General features: G+C 43.3%; 1 protein-coding gene across 3 annotated transcripts in view; it reads left to right on the top strand.

Moving 5' to 3' along the window:
* Window positions 1-1,030: 1,030 nt before the first annotated feature.
* LOC128460020 (1-phosphatidylinositol 4,5-bisphosphate phosphodiesterase beta-4) overlaps window positions 1,031-16,373 on the top strand; it is a 69,205-nt gene continuing 53,862 nt past the window's right edge. The window contains exons 1-2 of one of the 3 annotated variants that reach the window (XM_053445023.1): window positions 1,031-1,115; window positions 6,258-6,303. The gene's annotated coding sequence lies outside the window, so the exon portion shown is untranslated. Of the gene's footprint in view, window positions 1,116-2,736; window positions 2,914-3,161; window positions 3,272-6,257; window positions 6,304-16,373 lie in introns of those variants that run through there. The other 2 variants (XM_053445021.1, XM_053445022.1) reach the window with 2 other exon arrangements.

A 16,373-nucleotide genomic window follows, 5' to 3' on the forward strand; every position in this document is an offset into this window, starting at 1 on the left:
CTGAGTCTAATTTATCCAAAATTAATGTCCCAGTCTGTGATTGCTGTTTGTTTCACATTTAAATGTCACATGTCATTGCTTATTGTTTGACTAGGAATAGACATTTCATTTTTGAGTCTTTGTAACAAGGCAAAGGCAGGACGGTAAAAAAGAGACTGTGTATAACTGCACTGCAGAAATCAGGCCACGTGTGATATAATGATCCATAACCAGCTAGATAGAGAGTGTCTGTCTGTGTGTGTGTGTGTGTGTTTGTATCTGTTGGGGGTGGTGGTGGGCATATAGATATCAAGGGCAGGGGGAAGCAGGGAGAAAGGCTCAATGACCTAGTTCCTCATCACCTAGGTAACAATATCTTTGAAATGACCCTGAGAGGAACAGAAATTCGAGAACTTACGTAATTCCCTCACTGATTGTCACTGAGAAGCACCGAAATCAAACAGAAGTGTTAGGTTCCTGTGTGATATAAGGTACTATAACACCAACTGTGTCACGTACAATAGTAAACATATTTGTACGCATGTTTGTTGTGTACTCTTTGCTTATTGGACTTCCCTTGATGATTCATCGTATTTCAACTTCAATATCTGCTTGAGCTCCTGATGCGTTTCACAGTGAATGGCATCAGAGTGGGGAAGGGAATTTCACCTGGAGTATGACCAATGCTTTTAGCTCTTGATCACAACAGTGAGTGCTATATAGCCTTATTTCTGAGTATTTCTGTGCTCATTACCAAGTGTGTGTGTTTTCCAGACTTCATAAACACTATGTCCCTTCTCAGTCTCAGCTCCCCCACCAGAATCCCCAACAGGCGTCAGGAGATAAGTGAAGCCCGGTCGTCCATAACAACATCCGTGACCATTCAGAGAGGTCTCGGCGCATACCAGCGACTTGGAAGTCGAGCTAATTAACCCAGAGTTCAGGACGGAAGGAGAGCGGCGTTTTAATAAGATTCTCTGAGTTATATAAACAGTGACGCCCCTCCAAACTCCCAGGAAATCATCGCCCTGTGTCAGTCCATCTGCTGCGAGGGAAGAGGAGGAGGAGGTGTCCTGTAACTGGGCTTTAATGAGGGACGCCAGAGGAGGAGAGGACCACAGGGTGCTGCTTAGAAGGTACAAGGAGCAGACACACACATACAAGGATGCACACATAAACACACAGACTTGTTCAGACATGTAAAAGTGCCTCATGAAAACATCTTAGCCCTATTCGTAGCTCATGAGCCATTAAAATATCCAAACCTCCACCTAACACAAATCCTTAAAGCGATGTTAAGACTAACCTGGATCACACTGTGGTTGTAATTCTAATATTATCCCTAAGACCATGTCCTAAATTCTAAAACGTCCCCTCTAAACGGTCGAGGAAAGGCACAGTGACCTTGCTTTGCAGGGTTGTCCTCACTCGCTCCGTCATAGATGACTTTTTTAGGCCATGTTAATTGTGAAAGACAAAGAAATTGTCCGAAACAACAGTTCTTGGAGTTTATATCCTGTCGCACAGTTAACGGGAAACAAATTCCCCTGGCAAGGATTAACTCCACTGGTTTCACACACGAATAAAAGTTACCGTCCCAGCTGTTGCTTTTCAACCTGTCACAATATTTGTATGGTGTCGTCTGGCGCTCTGTAGCAGCTCCTGATGATCAGTGCGATCTCGGGTTGCCTGTGGACAACTTATAAACCACAGACACACGCGCTGTAATGCATGGAAGTGAGCTGCATCATGGCAATAACAGGATCCAATAGTTTTGGGGCTACTCTGCTGCATCAGCCATTCCATTTTTTTAAATGTCTTGCAATTCCCCAGACTTTATGATGCATAAAAGATAAACTGCTGGAATTTAAATTATAATACCTATATTTTGTATTCAACTACAGCTCCCCAAAGAACTTATATGTATATTAACTCCAGAGTCTACCGCAGAAAAAAGTATATGGCCATGGAAAAACTGATAAGTGAGTTGTCTGCCAGTGTGTAATTTACTATATGGAGAAACTGAATTACCATAGGGTTAGTGTTAGTACATCAAAATAAAACAAGTTAAATAAGTAAAGAGAAATAATACATTCAATAATAATACTGTCAGGGCCAATGGGGGAAGTTGAGTTTCCTGCCCAAGGACACTTCAGCATGTGGAATGGGAAGGGAGACAGAGATTGAAAGTGCAAGACCCTCTGGTTAGTGGATGGCCCGCTATGCATCAACTCCGTTTGATGAATTATTGCCAGCACGATACTGCTGCTAAACTCACATTGTGGAAACAGGACTGAGAAACCCAGTGAATGAAACAGAAGTGCAATGAATTGATGCTCCACGGTAAAGAAAGAGGCAGCACGGGCATCACAGACACTGTTCACAGGCAGGAGGAGGGAGGTTTGTCTGCAGGAGTCAGCTACTGGAGAGAGAGAGAGGGGGGGAGAGAGAGAGGGAGAGAGCTGGATATGCTTCTGCTGGATGACTCACCCCTGGTGTCAACCCCAGCCGCGCTCATTCACTCCCCTGCGAGCACGCGCGCCTGTTGTGCACGCGCGCACGTTTTTGTGTGGTGGGTGCGGAGGAGGAGGAGAAGGGGAGGGAGGGAGGGAGGCAGACGGGGGGGGGGTGTTCCCAATCAAAGCACCACAGGCAGCAGCATCAGGGCCGCTCCCTCTCTCTCTCCACTGGAGGGCGAGTGTGGTACAAGAGCAGCGGGGGGAGTGAGGGAGGAGGGAGGGAGGGTGGAGACGGGACAGAGCAGCAGCTGGAGGGAAGACACTGTGGTAGAGAGAGGTTCACACACACACAGAGAGATAGAGAAAGAGGGAGGGAGAGAGAGAGAGGGAGAGAGAAAGTCCCGAGCCGGACTCTGCACAGCATCATTCCTCCCTCACCGCCGCCGGATTAAAGCTCCTGCTGCAGCGACATCACGTAAGAAACACAGACACACACACAGACACACACAGACACACACTGACCCTGGTCGCGTCCTGTTCGTATTGATGATTTGTGATGCTTCGGGGTAGGGGGCTCACTTTAGCGCAGGGTTACGTGGAGCTGTCAGTCAAACTGGGGGATGCTGGGGAAACAGGCGCTTAAACTCCATCACGTTAAAGCTGCTTCCATCACAACACACACACACATACACGCGCGCGCGCTCTCGAGCCGTGTGTCGCTAGCTAGCTAGCCCGGACGCGTTCAAACCGAGCGGACCTTTAGCAGCCTGGTAACGGGGGCTTCGGTGTCTACTCTCCGGCGGCGCTGCGGCTCCTCTCCTCCTCTCTCGCAGGTAAAGACGCGACACACGCGGCCCGAGAACTTGCAGGGTGCCGGTGGGGGGGGAGGGGGGGTGTTGGTTGCTGGATGTTTCCAGCGGCTGCCGGGGGGAGGGAGGCTAGTCTCCGGAGCTAGCTGCAGCGGGACAGAGCGAGAGGCAGCCCCGGCCGCTGTGACAGGCACACGGTGACAGCGCAGGGGCCATAAAAGTCAACGGACTTATTACCGACGCGGGGGCGGCTGTTTCCGGGCTCGTGTTGACATTACGGTCCGCTGCACTGTTCTGTATCTATTTATATATGAAACACATGTGCGGACTAACGAGGGTTTTCCTGCGAGGTTAATTTAATATGTTGCGTCCCCAGACTGTGGGAGCTGCAGCTGCCATGCATTCATCCCACTCTGCAAGGTGTCATGGATCCACTGGCAGGGCAAACACACACAAGAGCTGCTTTCTGACTCAAGCGAGGCTTATTGTCTGTCTATTTCAATGCCTCTCCACTGTAATATCAGGGAGCATGGCGATTTCAATCAAATATTCCACATGTAACATAATAAAATCAGTTTTCTCTTGCTCTATCTGTCAAAACCATGTACATTTTCAGCCTATTCTCTTCATATGCATCAAATAAGTGAGTGGAAAGAAGATGCTGGGATAAGATTTCCTGGCTTGACACCGAGTTTTAGGTTTAATCAATGTCAGATTGCTGTCTGCATCCGTTTTTTCTACAGCGGAAGATGTCATTCTTTGATGCAGGTTGGAAAAGACACTCTCGATTCAGACAGCAGGTTTCTATTTTCATAACCTGTTTTATCACATACACCCGGGAGGCAGAGAGTGAGCCTGGTGTTTGTTCAGGAATAACCCGTTGGCTTGTTTGCAGTCCACACAGCCCATAATGCGTTGTCTGGCGCAGGGTTTCACTTGGGTGTAAATGAACAAACTTGTTGCTCGAGGAGTTCTCTGCTCACACGGACGTCCTCTGTCCACTTCTGCATCGGGAGGCGAGAGCCGTGTTTGCAGAGGAAGTATTCATCTTGTAAAAAACAGCCCCACAGGTGTGACACAGTGCTGTAAACTCTGTTTGGCCACTTTATCTTATCTCAGACTTTTTGTTCGTGGAGTGTTACAGTGGGTGTTAATGTCAAATTACAGAAGGTCGTCTTGTCTCCCACGGCTCCGCTCACACTTTGCCCTCGGGTGCAAACGATGGATCACAAAAGAAACTCTGCATCGGCGTATTGACACAGCCACGTAAACGTTTCAGTGGTGATTACAGTCAAACGTCACCCTCCCTCACACAATCCCAATCCCTTACCTGTGGCTTAGACCCGGACTGGGAGGCTTTGTCGATGAATGGAGTTGTGTACTAAGAAGCTTACAGGCTGTGGGTGTGCAGGTGTTTTTTTTTTTGTGTGTTTTTTTTGTTTGGAGCAGAGGACATTGTGTAGTGTTATGTCTTTGGTGTACTCGGTCGTCAGAAATGATTGGTTCTGTTCAGTAGGTCTTGCACAGGGCAGCGTTGTCCTGGTGTACTTGGTAATATGATGACAGCATTAGTCAGTATTAGGGCTTTAAATGATAATGCTTCATTATCGTGCTGGAAAACCACCATTAAAAATGTAATGGCCTCATGTTCTCCCTGGAATCACATAATGTTTTTGGAGAATTTGCCGATTTTGTGAGCGCTACGAATTTCTATTGTGAGACTGGCTGTTGTTTCGGTCTTTTTGAGTCAAATTGTCATTTTGTGTCCTGCTTGAAATGTGCAGCATGTGTTTTTTTTTTCAAAGCAGGTGGCGAGGGCCGCAATTTAATTTACTGTTCAGATTTGGATGGAGGAAGTGTTCGGAATTAGAATCAGAACGTGTTTTTTTTCAATATCTCTGTACATTTAAACCACATATTTGCTCTGAGTCACAACAAAACTCTAGATTGTGACAAGCGGATAAAAAACACATAATGGAAGGAGAGGAAAGTAAAACAAAATTTCAAAGTCGTGACCACACACATGTCGAGCCTGGATCCGCAGCTTCTTTTTCACAATTTCAATGTTTACAAAGGTGACTGTGATGCAGCCACGGATATTTGTGCGATGAGGATATGAGACGTGTCTGAGGCGCACACATTTCCCAGGGTTGTCTTCTGGGATTCTGGAAGTTGTGCTAATCTACGTTGTAGCTGAAGGGTTTGATCCAAACGGCAAATGAAAGTGTAGGAAAAAAATCTGTTTTTCTCTGTTTGCATGTTTTCACACTGGCGTCCTTGCCAACATCGTATTGAGTAGCTCGAAGGTCGGAGGTTTCCTCTGGTGGGACTTGAGTTGGAATCCTTCCCGCCGCCTGCCAGTTTACTGTACATCTCAATTACTTTTTTTTCTTTTTTTTAAAGGCTGGCATGCTCGCCCGCTTGTTTCCTTTCTGTTTATCTCATGTTGCTTTTTTTTCCTTTTTATTAGACGTCTGGTCTATATTAGCTCGGCTGTCTCCTCTTCAGTCCCTGTTGTTTCGACGTGGTCTAGCAGGTTTTTATCCCAGCACGTATTGTTTTCTTCACACGCGACTCCCTTGACAAAGCTGTCAGTCATCCTCCTGGATGTTTCTGAAGCCCTCAAAGAGAGATCTAGCTCGCACAGTCGGATGGATTGATCGGCCGACAGACGAGCAGACTGGCACTAGGATTGACAGACCCAGTCTTATGGCAGCATGTTAAAGAAAAACGTGTTGGATCGCAACCCTGTCGCTATCCCATCGTTAAATCTGACAAGCTCTAAGGCTTGTTTGTCAATATCATGATTTACTTGATGTTTTCCTCAGCAGCGGCTTTAAAGAGGATGTGGTATGTGCTCGCCTCTCTGAGCGGTTCTCTCTCAGGTCCCGTCCTTCCTGCTGCACGGAACAGGTTTTCAGACCTCAGCCAAATAAGTCCACATTCAGGTCTCCTGTGATTTATGGAATTCTCCCTCCTTCTTAAAGTATGTCCTTTTTTGTCTCTGCAGGCCAAGACATGAGCTTCTCCCGCTGAGTGTTTTTGATGCTGAACTGGTGAGTCTTTTTTTCTCTGCTGCAATACAGGTTTCTCTGTCTTATCTTATTTTGTATCAGCCCATGATAGAATTGTCAGATAGCAACCACCTGGTAGCAACTGGCGAAAGGCTTTCACATAACCTTTTCAATATTAGTTTCCGGAGCAGCCGGTTTGCGATTGCATATTAATGGACTAATCTGCATTAGGTCAATTAAATAAAGTGTATGCATAATGTCCATGAAACATATGGCCTCCTCCTCCCTGTAGGCCTACCTGACAATTTATGTAATTGGGATGTCTCGGTGTGTAATCTCATGTGCTTCTGAGAGCACAAGAAAACCCCAGAACGAAACTAAACAACAACCAACAGGAAGTCGAGGAGTGATAAGGGGTATTTCCTGCCATGTTGGCTTTACCACAGAAATCTACTCAACTCTTATTTCTGCCTTTTTGTTGTCCCGTCTCCCTCATTAGGGAATACAAATGCGTTTCCCCGCAAAGCATTCTGCATTTGTAAAACGAGCTGCATCGAGAGCTGCGGCCGAGAGACATTTTATTGGATTTGTGCTGAATGATGAAAGCAAGTGGCCCTAATTTTTCACTGTATCGCTCAAACAAGACTGATTTGCAGTGCTCGCCCGTCCATGGCCAGACATCACTCACTGATAAGCAGGTTGCGTGGCTGCTGCAGCCGTGTGCTCCCTCCTGCCAACCTAGAAACTGTAATGCGGCTGAGAGGTGATTGCTCTCTATAATATGTTCTGCATTAAAGATGTAATCTGTATTAATGATGTCATGTGTAGCATGAAGGATGTTGGTCGGCCCGGGCCTGATTAATTGATGCATTCCTTAAGCTTTAATATTATAGAGGAGGGGCGTATACTTTTTCTTTATCCCCACATTATGTTTGCCTAAATATCGAAAATTTATATCTATTAGGGTTGAGCAATGGTTCCGATACTCATCAGAATTTATTTTAGAAAGCTTAACACTAATCTATTTCAGTAGCTTGAATTCAACAAGCGGCTAACTTGCAAGTTTTAACACAGCAAGATCATTAACATTCATCCATTATCAATACTGCTTTTTGCCTCTTGAGGGTCAAAGGGGGAGCAGAAGGCAATAAGAGCCGACATTTGGTGAGGCTGGGTATCCCCTGAATAGGTTCACACCTACCAATTAACCTATACAACAAACCTGCATGTCTTTGGGCTGTGGGAGGAAGGTCCCCGGAGAAAACCCACACAGACACAGGGAGAACAGAACATGCAAGCGTCACACAGAAAAAAACGATTTATTGGAATTATGCACAAAAAAAATTGTATGATATATAATATAAGTCACTGTGTGAAAAATAAGGATTTTAAGACAAGGAAAAACACCGTTTTTTATTTTTGCCCTTTTTTGGAGGCTGTCGCTGAAGTCAGGATAACAAAGGACTCATCATTTTGTAATAGTATAAGATTACATTACTTTCCAGGCTCATTGACTCTGATCAAGTCTTCATCTCTTTTCGTGATTTTAAACAATATAATCTTTCCTCGCTTAGAATTCTCTACTGCATAATGTGGCTGCATAATAACATAGATATAAGAGAGGTTTGCCTCTGTGTGGTCAATGAGGGGGACAATGAGGGGGACAATGATGTGCAACGGACATGGTTCATGTATAGTTTCTCCGGGTTTTTTTCTGCGATTATGGCTCATTTAATTTCTATATGTATTCAGTACAGCAGGGATAGTGCAGCTTGCTCCTGCTGCTGTGCATATTTTAACAGATTAGTATACTCAGCTTGTACAACACTGTGCAGTAACAGAGCTTAAAGTACCAGTCAACACCTACCTAAATCAATTCCCATTGCAAATGTCTGCGTCCAGCATCCTGATACACTGTTCGGCCTTAAGACGCATTTTCAGACCTTGACATTCATTGAAAATATGGATGTGACAGTTACTTGGGGCTGCATGCAGGCCGGGTTGCTGTCACTTTTAAAGGAACTGCATTTTAGAATGATACGGTCGGGATTTGAATGGCTGCGCTGATATGGTAAAACTGTTTCATGCTCATCCAAATGTGCCGAAGGAGCTTGTTTTTCAAATTAAAAAGTAAGAGATGTTTTCAACCATTGTATCGTAAATGACTGAGTTTTTGTGCAATTCAATTATCGGGAATGTAGATTCAAGCACCACCCTACAGGTGATTTAAAAAACTGGCAATGTCTACATCTGCTCAAGCATCGTTAATGGACTCAGTAAAATGTTTACTACTCTTTTTAAGATTTTGGGCGGATGCCAAGTTTAGGGAATGGCTTTGAATTAGGAGGAAGAGCTGATGGCTGTGCTGGCAGTATTTAAATGCCATTTGATTGATATAGTAGTGCTGTATGAATGTATGAGTCTGTGTGAATGGCTGAATGGGACTTGTGCTGCACGGTGCTTTGAGTAGTCAATAAGTTTAGAAAAGCCTTAAATAAATACAGTCAATTTACCCCCCTCAATTTACCCCCCCCCACCAAAAAAAAACAGTGATATATGATATAAATAGCAAGCTAGCTGGTCATAAACACGTCTGTGAGGGACCGAGCAGGAAGACCAGAGAGCCACAGAGTTTCTTTGAACGAAAAGTTGTTTATTAATTCAGTTTCCATTAACAAGAAGTAAAAAGAAAATCTCACAACCGGTAAAAAGGCAAATTATCCTCAAGCAGCAGCTGGCGACCAGTTGACAGCATCACAAAAAAAAGCCCCCCTCGACTGAGAGATGAGAACATATATGGTGGCTGGTCAAGCCACTCAAAACAAAGAGGGGGATACACATAGACATGCTAACGTTGAAAACAAACTACCGCCACAACATAACATCCCCGTATTAAACCATATAATATTAACTAAGGAAATTGAATTAAATATAAATATCAAGCAATAATTAAAGATTTAACAATTACAAATAGAGATAAGGCAACAATGTCCTTCCCCATGATGGCAATAGACATGGTGCAGTCCAATTAGGACTCAAAGCCATTTAAGGTGGTCTGCTGGAGCTGGGCCTCCTTTTGCTGAATGGCCAGATGACTCCAGAGACAACCCCCCAGGAACTGGTAACTCAAAGAAAACGTAATTAATTATCACAGAAAGAAAATATTTTTAACAAATAAAAGTATGTTGTATGAAATCAAAATGTGTCCAGTTATTTTATATATGAAGTGGGTGCGTGTGCAAAAACAAACAACTAAGCAAATTAGAAATCAAGAAGTTACCACCATGTTTCGGAATGTCAGTGTGTGGTTGCTGGTGCGGCCATCACAACGTCACTATTAATGGGTCTATTTTTGCAAACCCACACCTGGAGAGCTCCGAAGACTGGACCTGACCCTGATCTCAAATCCAGACCTGTTAACATATGTCCAGTGACCCAACAAGTTACCCGTGATCAAACACACACCCTACGTGCTTGTTCTCCCTCTTTAGTGGTTAAAGTGTGCTCTTAGAAAAGTATCTGTCAGTTGCACCTGAAGCAGTCAATGTGTTTCCTAAAAACTTTAGTTCACATTAGTTCTACCTGCCCATGTTTAGCTCTAATTTACCATCCTTGTACTTATGAATTAATATAAATATGTTTTTTACTTGTTGCATAACTTGAGTCCGCAGGTATCTTACCAGACACAAACCAGTTAGCAGCATATTATGAAGACACAGCTTAACACTGCACCACTGTCTTCTGTGATCTGCTCCATGTACTGTAACAGTGTCAGAACAGGATCTGCTGGTTAAATAATATGACAACACCCATTTCTAAATTATTCAAGGTATCTTTTTAGCTTTTTCATTTCGTAAAAAAGGTTTTTCGCAGCAGCACGAATGCCAACACTGAGATATTTGAAAGACAATATCAGGTGATTAAATCAGCAGACCAACTAAATTGGTCTGGCTCCAGTCAAGTAAGGTATTTTATTTATATAGCACTAAATCGTAATAGAAGGGCTCTACTTATCATTATGGATTTGCAGCTCTATGTGCAGACACAGCTAAGAGGCTCAGGTCTTTCCAGCGTTGCCCTCTGCTCTGTGCACCGTTAAACCTCTCAGCTCTGCTCCGTCAGTCTCGGCTTCTAACGCAGCACAGCTGATCAGAACCTGAACCTCGACCCGACAGCTCCACATGTTATGGATAAATACGACTGGTGCCGTTTGCTGCTGGAACAAAATCAGACATCAGTGATGAGAGAGTTGGTCTCCACTACAAGGGTAAGTGTGGCTGGAGGCTGAATCTAATGACAGGGGTATTCTCTGCAGACTCGGGCAACACACACACACACAAACAGAGGGAGAGATGGAGAGCGTAAGCACAACAGACAGAAAGCGAGGGAGCCGCTTACTCTCACACCAGCAGATGGGAGCTTCAGTCATCAAGTCAATATTTACTCGTTCTTAACCAAAAATTGGCAGCATTAGCTTAGCTGCCCCGGTAGCAGGCAGTGGGAGCATCCCGGTCTATGTGAATGAGGCTTTAAGGAGGTAAAAACACAAAAGTGATGATAGTTCTAGCTCGACTAACCACGTGCACTCTTTCATTCTTCCAAACCCCCCCGCTCCTTCTCACACACATTCTCCGTGTGCACGTTCACTTTATCCATGGCTCAATCCACTGTGGGGATACACGTGAACGCAATTTGCACTTCCAATTAAACTGTCGACCTTCGCTCCAGAATGCAAAGCTTGATTTTGTACCATCCTCCCCTGGATTGCTATTATTACACCCAGCCCGCCCAGTAATCGAGAGAATAAGGCTTTTCTCTTTTTTTCTGTTCTTCAATCCACTGACGAGGATGATTGAAGTCAGCAAAATAATGACTGCATTTATCACACTGTCAATGTGTGTGTGTGTGGAGGGGGGGGGGGGATATTACGAAACCTTTAGGGACTCTTAGCAATCGATTGAATTCCGCATTTGGTCAGTTTATTGACTGAAACCTATTGTTTGAACAAATAGAATGCAAAGCAGGTTGTGGTTTTCCATAACAAGGGCCTCAATACAAAAGAAAAGTTCCACATTTCAGTTTCATATATATATATATATAAAATAATTTACCCATATTTGGAATATAAAATAGAGGAGCTTTGAATGTCTCAAATGCAAAGATGTCTTGCAAAGAAGTCCTTTCCAGTGGTGGCCATATTTTATTTTTTTAAACGAATGTGATCTGGAGGATGACACAGCTTGTTTGTATCAAAAGATAGAGAGCATGGTGAAAGGAAAAGTAGAGACTGAAAACAGAATACACTGGACTAGGGTTAGGATTAGCCTAAAGCATGCTGCTGAGCCTCTAACATGGCTCCAACACATGACTCGCTGGCCAGATCAGATGACTAGATAAACAGCAAGAATGCTGCTTCTTCCTTTGCTACAGGACTGCTCCTGTCTGGCTGGGAAAGGAGAGAGAAATGTTAGTGTGTGTCTGTGTGTGTCTGTGTGTTTGTGTGTGTTTGTGTGTGTGTACAGTACGTGCCAGAAGAGCATCTTTAATCAGCCCCCAACTGTATGAGATAAAAAGTTCAAGCAATTATGTAATGTTCAGCAGCTGAACTTATCACTTATCCTGCTCATCTAAGTTGAAATGCTGTTTACAGACTACACACAATTGTTCCCATTTTATGTTTGACTTTATGATTTAATGGCTGTGAGGGATTGTCTGGCTCTATGCAGATGTCTCTGGAACAGCCTTTGTATGTTGAGACACAAAGTGGATTTTAATAGCGTTTCTTCTCAGACCGCGCTCGTGGGTTTTCTCATAAAATCAAAAAAAAGCTCCCTGAACTCCAGGATGGAGAGAAACAAACACATTTTAGGCCGAGTGTAAACAACACAGTGCAGTGGGCAAACAGTTCCCTCACATGGATTTCTGATCAGTGCCAGATATTTGTCAAAGGCCCCTGGCGATTCCTCATCAGACGCTTCTCACATGACATTTAAACAAACCTCTGGACTGGGCACATAAATCCCTTCGATGGATATCATAACAAACTGCTGTAAGTAATGTAAAGTTTTGAAAAGTGTCAGAATCAAAGCACATAATACGAGAGTTGTAAACATTCCTTTGGCAAATGCTGTGAGACATTATTATGAATGGGAATCTGGACATACTGTATATAGCACATATAAGATAAACAGTTTTTCCAAGCAGCACTTAACTAATCCTGGCAATTATTAGGGTAAAACGCTTTTTATTTCCCAGTGACTTTATCTGCTATGTGATAATTATATGATATCTATACAGTGTAACTCACTAGAATGTGTGTCTTGAGAAATCCCATCAGGCTTTTCAAGATCAGAAAAAAAAGTACAACTGCTATGTATTTCACAAAGTGGACGTTTATCATATCACAGTATGAAGTTTCCTGGCTCAGTTAAAACTGACTCGATCATTTTGTATACACACTCCACTGAAGCAAGAGTTTAGGAAGGGACCTTACAAGACGTGTTTTATTGTGAAGCAACACACTTCAGACATGCTGGGTCTTTTGCCGTTGACAAGCAGTGACATGTTGGAATAAGCCTGCAAGTCCCTTTTGTTACAAACCTTTCAAGAGCTATTTTAAAGGTCAAACCTGCAATCAGAGCATATCAATGTTTTATTTATTTTATGGATAAAGAAATGAATCAGACCCTGACAACCCAGCATTAGACTGCAACTTGAAATAGCTTGTAATCGTTGCAGTTTTGCAGCAGCAGTTATCATAATCCGGGGTTTAATATATCTGCAAATACTTTGTCAGAAATCCAGCTGAAAAGCAACTGTTTACTGTGTAAAAAGGCAAACGCATGTTGTATTAATAAAGCAGTGAGTCAGACATAATTACGACTGGGATCTGATTCAATACTGCACATGGTGTGAGGAGCTGGAGGTACAGCCTGCCACTCTTCTGTTTAATGGAACAAGAAGCTGCTGCCACTGTAAGCTGCTTCTTATTCTCTACTCACTTTCACAAATAAAATAATGGCAGATTCAAAACCCCCCTAAAGACCCTGTGGGAGCCGACCACATACACGGCTCTGTCAGCGACTTCTGTGGAATGAAAGCCACTCCTTGTTTTGCCAGATGAATAATTTTAATGTACACTAGCAGCAGTCGGAAAGGTTTGGTTTGCATTAGCAGTAATTTAATACATATCTGATATGGCTGTGGGAGAGTGAACAGGAAATTGCTGATACCAATGGGGTAAAATTAAAAATAGCTACACTTAATTACATGCAGCCCTTGTGTCCGGTGAAGCTCCTGTGCATAGGCAGTTTGAAACCAGTGTAGGAATGGCAATGACTCTTACATGAACAATAACATTAGATTTGGTGTTTACAGTGGTATAGTTGAAAAAAGGCAAATTATGTTTGTATAATGAAAGTGATGGTAAGTAGCTGTGTGATTTGGCCTTCATGTTGGACATCACTAAGCTCCTCTCAGAGCAGAAGGTGAAGCGTTATTGTCCCGTCCTGCACCTCATGTCTCCACTTTCTAATGTGGAATAATTTTAAGCAAATTTAAAGCTGCTGTCACTGGAACTGTAAACACTGCATTGTTCTACTGTGCAAGAGGAGAAACCTGTTGTGACATTTGAATATAATGCTGCAACTAGACCTATGTTATACATGCAACTCCTTCAGGCCTTTGGTGAGCGGTGTGGCGGAACATGAAAAGCTAACAAAACGAATTGAACATATTTGTTAGGCAATCAATGGAGGAATCTGCTGATCTGCTTGCCAGCTTCAACACAAACTCATTCCGCTGCAAAGCAATGACAAGCTCAGTACAACAACCTTCCTCTACTCAAGTTCTATAAACCCCGTGCAACGTACATCCTTAGGATTTCCTCACTCTGAGAAGACGTGCACTACTACTTGACTCATGCCAAAACTCAGTTCTGCTCAACGCTGACTGACTCAAAACTGGAAAACGACTGGGGAGTAGCATCCTCATCACGACCATCTGACATCAAATATTATTGCACAAGAGAAGCAGTTCCAACAATTTGAATAGAGAGATTAGTGTGATGCTCAGTAATTTCGTGTAGCCCTTTAAGGCTGTAAGAAAAGTTGAAATGGTCCTCAAAAGGTTCCCCACCCCTGACACCTGAAACAGGTCAGTACCTTACAATGGCTAAAATGACATTTAAGATGCCGCAAATGTGTCACTTGTTATAGTGTTCAATGCCATATCAGCACTAAATGTGCTGTATAATAGCTATTGTCAGTGTGAGTATGAATACTTTGCCGTCATTGGTGGTAAAGACCATATTCCTACAGTTAGTGTCCTTGGATCTTGCACTCAATAACATGTGATCTAGTAATTAGCCAGCATAAAGAGCCAAGAGGAGAAGTACTGTGTGTCCATGCAGAGAGAACCAGACATAATTTTGTCCTTTTGAAACACAGTCGTCAATCACTCTTTAGGGCAGTGAAGCAGAGCTTTTCTCTGACTCACCAAGTAGAAACAATCTCCCTCTCACCTTTCTCTCTCTGTCTGGATTTTCACTCTCTCTGGCTGTCTCTCTCTTATTTCCGCCCTCGGGGAGCTGCCTCCTGACAGCATCATACAGAAAGGGGAAAAAAAACACTGAAAAGTCAAAGTGTGTATTTGAAATGTTTTGGTGCATGTGCATGTCTCTCTTTGTCTGAGTGCCTCCCTCTACTCCTCCAGCGTTCTCGGCTTCTCTCCGCTCACCTCCCAGTTCGATTTCATCCACGTTCTACTAAGAACACAGTAAGAGAGTGTTGTTTCAACTCATTCATTCAGTTAATGTCAGTACTCTTCTTTTGCTTGGTTTGTAGTTTTAGTTTATCTTGAATTTAAAATATAAAATTAGAAAGTATTCTATCATGGCCACGTGCATTTACACATGGGGAAAAGGTAACAGTTCCTTTCACACACACACACACACTTAAATCTCTCTCTCCGTTCCCAGCACTTTTTACATTGTTGAAATAACGATGTAGAAATTAAATGGAAACAAAAACAAGTAACTGCAAATCATTTTCAACAAGCAGAGGTGCGTCACATTCTGGGTCCAAGAGTAATTTCAATTATTTCACAATCCTTCATATTGAAGCTCAATACATAATTCATCATTCAGAGCCCCTTCATGCATCTTAACTGTACATAGAAGGAGCTGTACTGTAGCTGGACTTTTTAAGCTGCCACGGATTTTGGTTGACATCCAATTATTCTCTTACTTTCAAAAGTACTAAAAAAGAATTGATTGGTTAATACCACCCTCACATTCGTACCGCAAATACAAAGATACCAGTCTTCTTAGTTTGTCACTGAATTGAAAACAGCCTCTAACTTCTTGGAGTCTTAACTGATTACCTATCAACCTCACAGACAAGATAATGGGATGAAATCGCCCCCATGACGTGACATTTTTACACTGCTGTTTATGTAGAGAGGCAAGAAAAATCAAACGTGTTATTTTGTGAGCTTGAGACGCGGATTGAAGATAATTTATTTTTAGGGCTTGCTGTTGCAGTTCTTTGGCTTCAGAATCGCTTTTCCAATCTGGTGACCCCACCTCAAGCCTCTGAGGAGCCCAGTCGCTCTGTAGGACGCAGCTGCAGGAAAAACGGGAGGCAAGGGTTTTCTCAGAACGCTCCTATATTATTGGATGTCCCCTCACTGTGAACCCCAGAGATGAATGATAAAAGAGGAAGCTATCTAACGCCAGGGACAAAATGAGAGTGATCCTCTCAATACCCTGGGAGGTGTTGAGCAAAGCAGGAAAGCTGAGCTGAGACAAGTTTTGATTTTCAGATAGCCTTTGTCTGCTTCACTTTTGAGCAATGCCACACTTGTTTTATAACCACATTTCTCCCTCATGTGTGGGTTATTTTTAGACTGGGCTATTCCAGGTAACATGTATAATGTCACTTCCCCTGCCACAGCCCATCTTGTAATACCTGCGGGAGTGAGTGTGTGTGGTTGGCTGCATTAATGGTGCTGTCCTTTTAATCAGCACCCCTGTGTGTTTTCCCTGTAGAGCTGTCACAGGTTGAGTGATGACTGTTTACACCGTTTAAATCCTCCTGTAGGCAGGGGTGAGA

This window comes from Pleuronectes platessa, chromosome 17 (assembly GCF_947347685.1).
Source record: "Pleuronectes platessa chromosome 17, fPlePla1.1, whole genome shotgun sequence".
NCBI classification, from domain to species: domain Eukaryota; kingdom Metazoa; phylum Chordata; class Actinopteri; order Pleuronectiformes; family Pleuronectidae; genus Pleuronectes; species Pleuronectes platessa.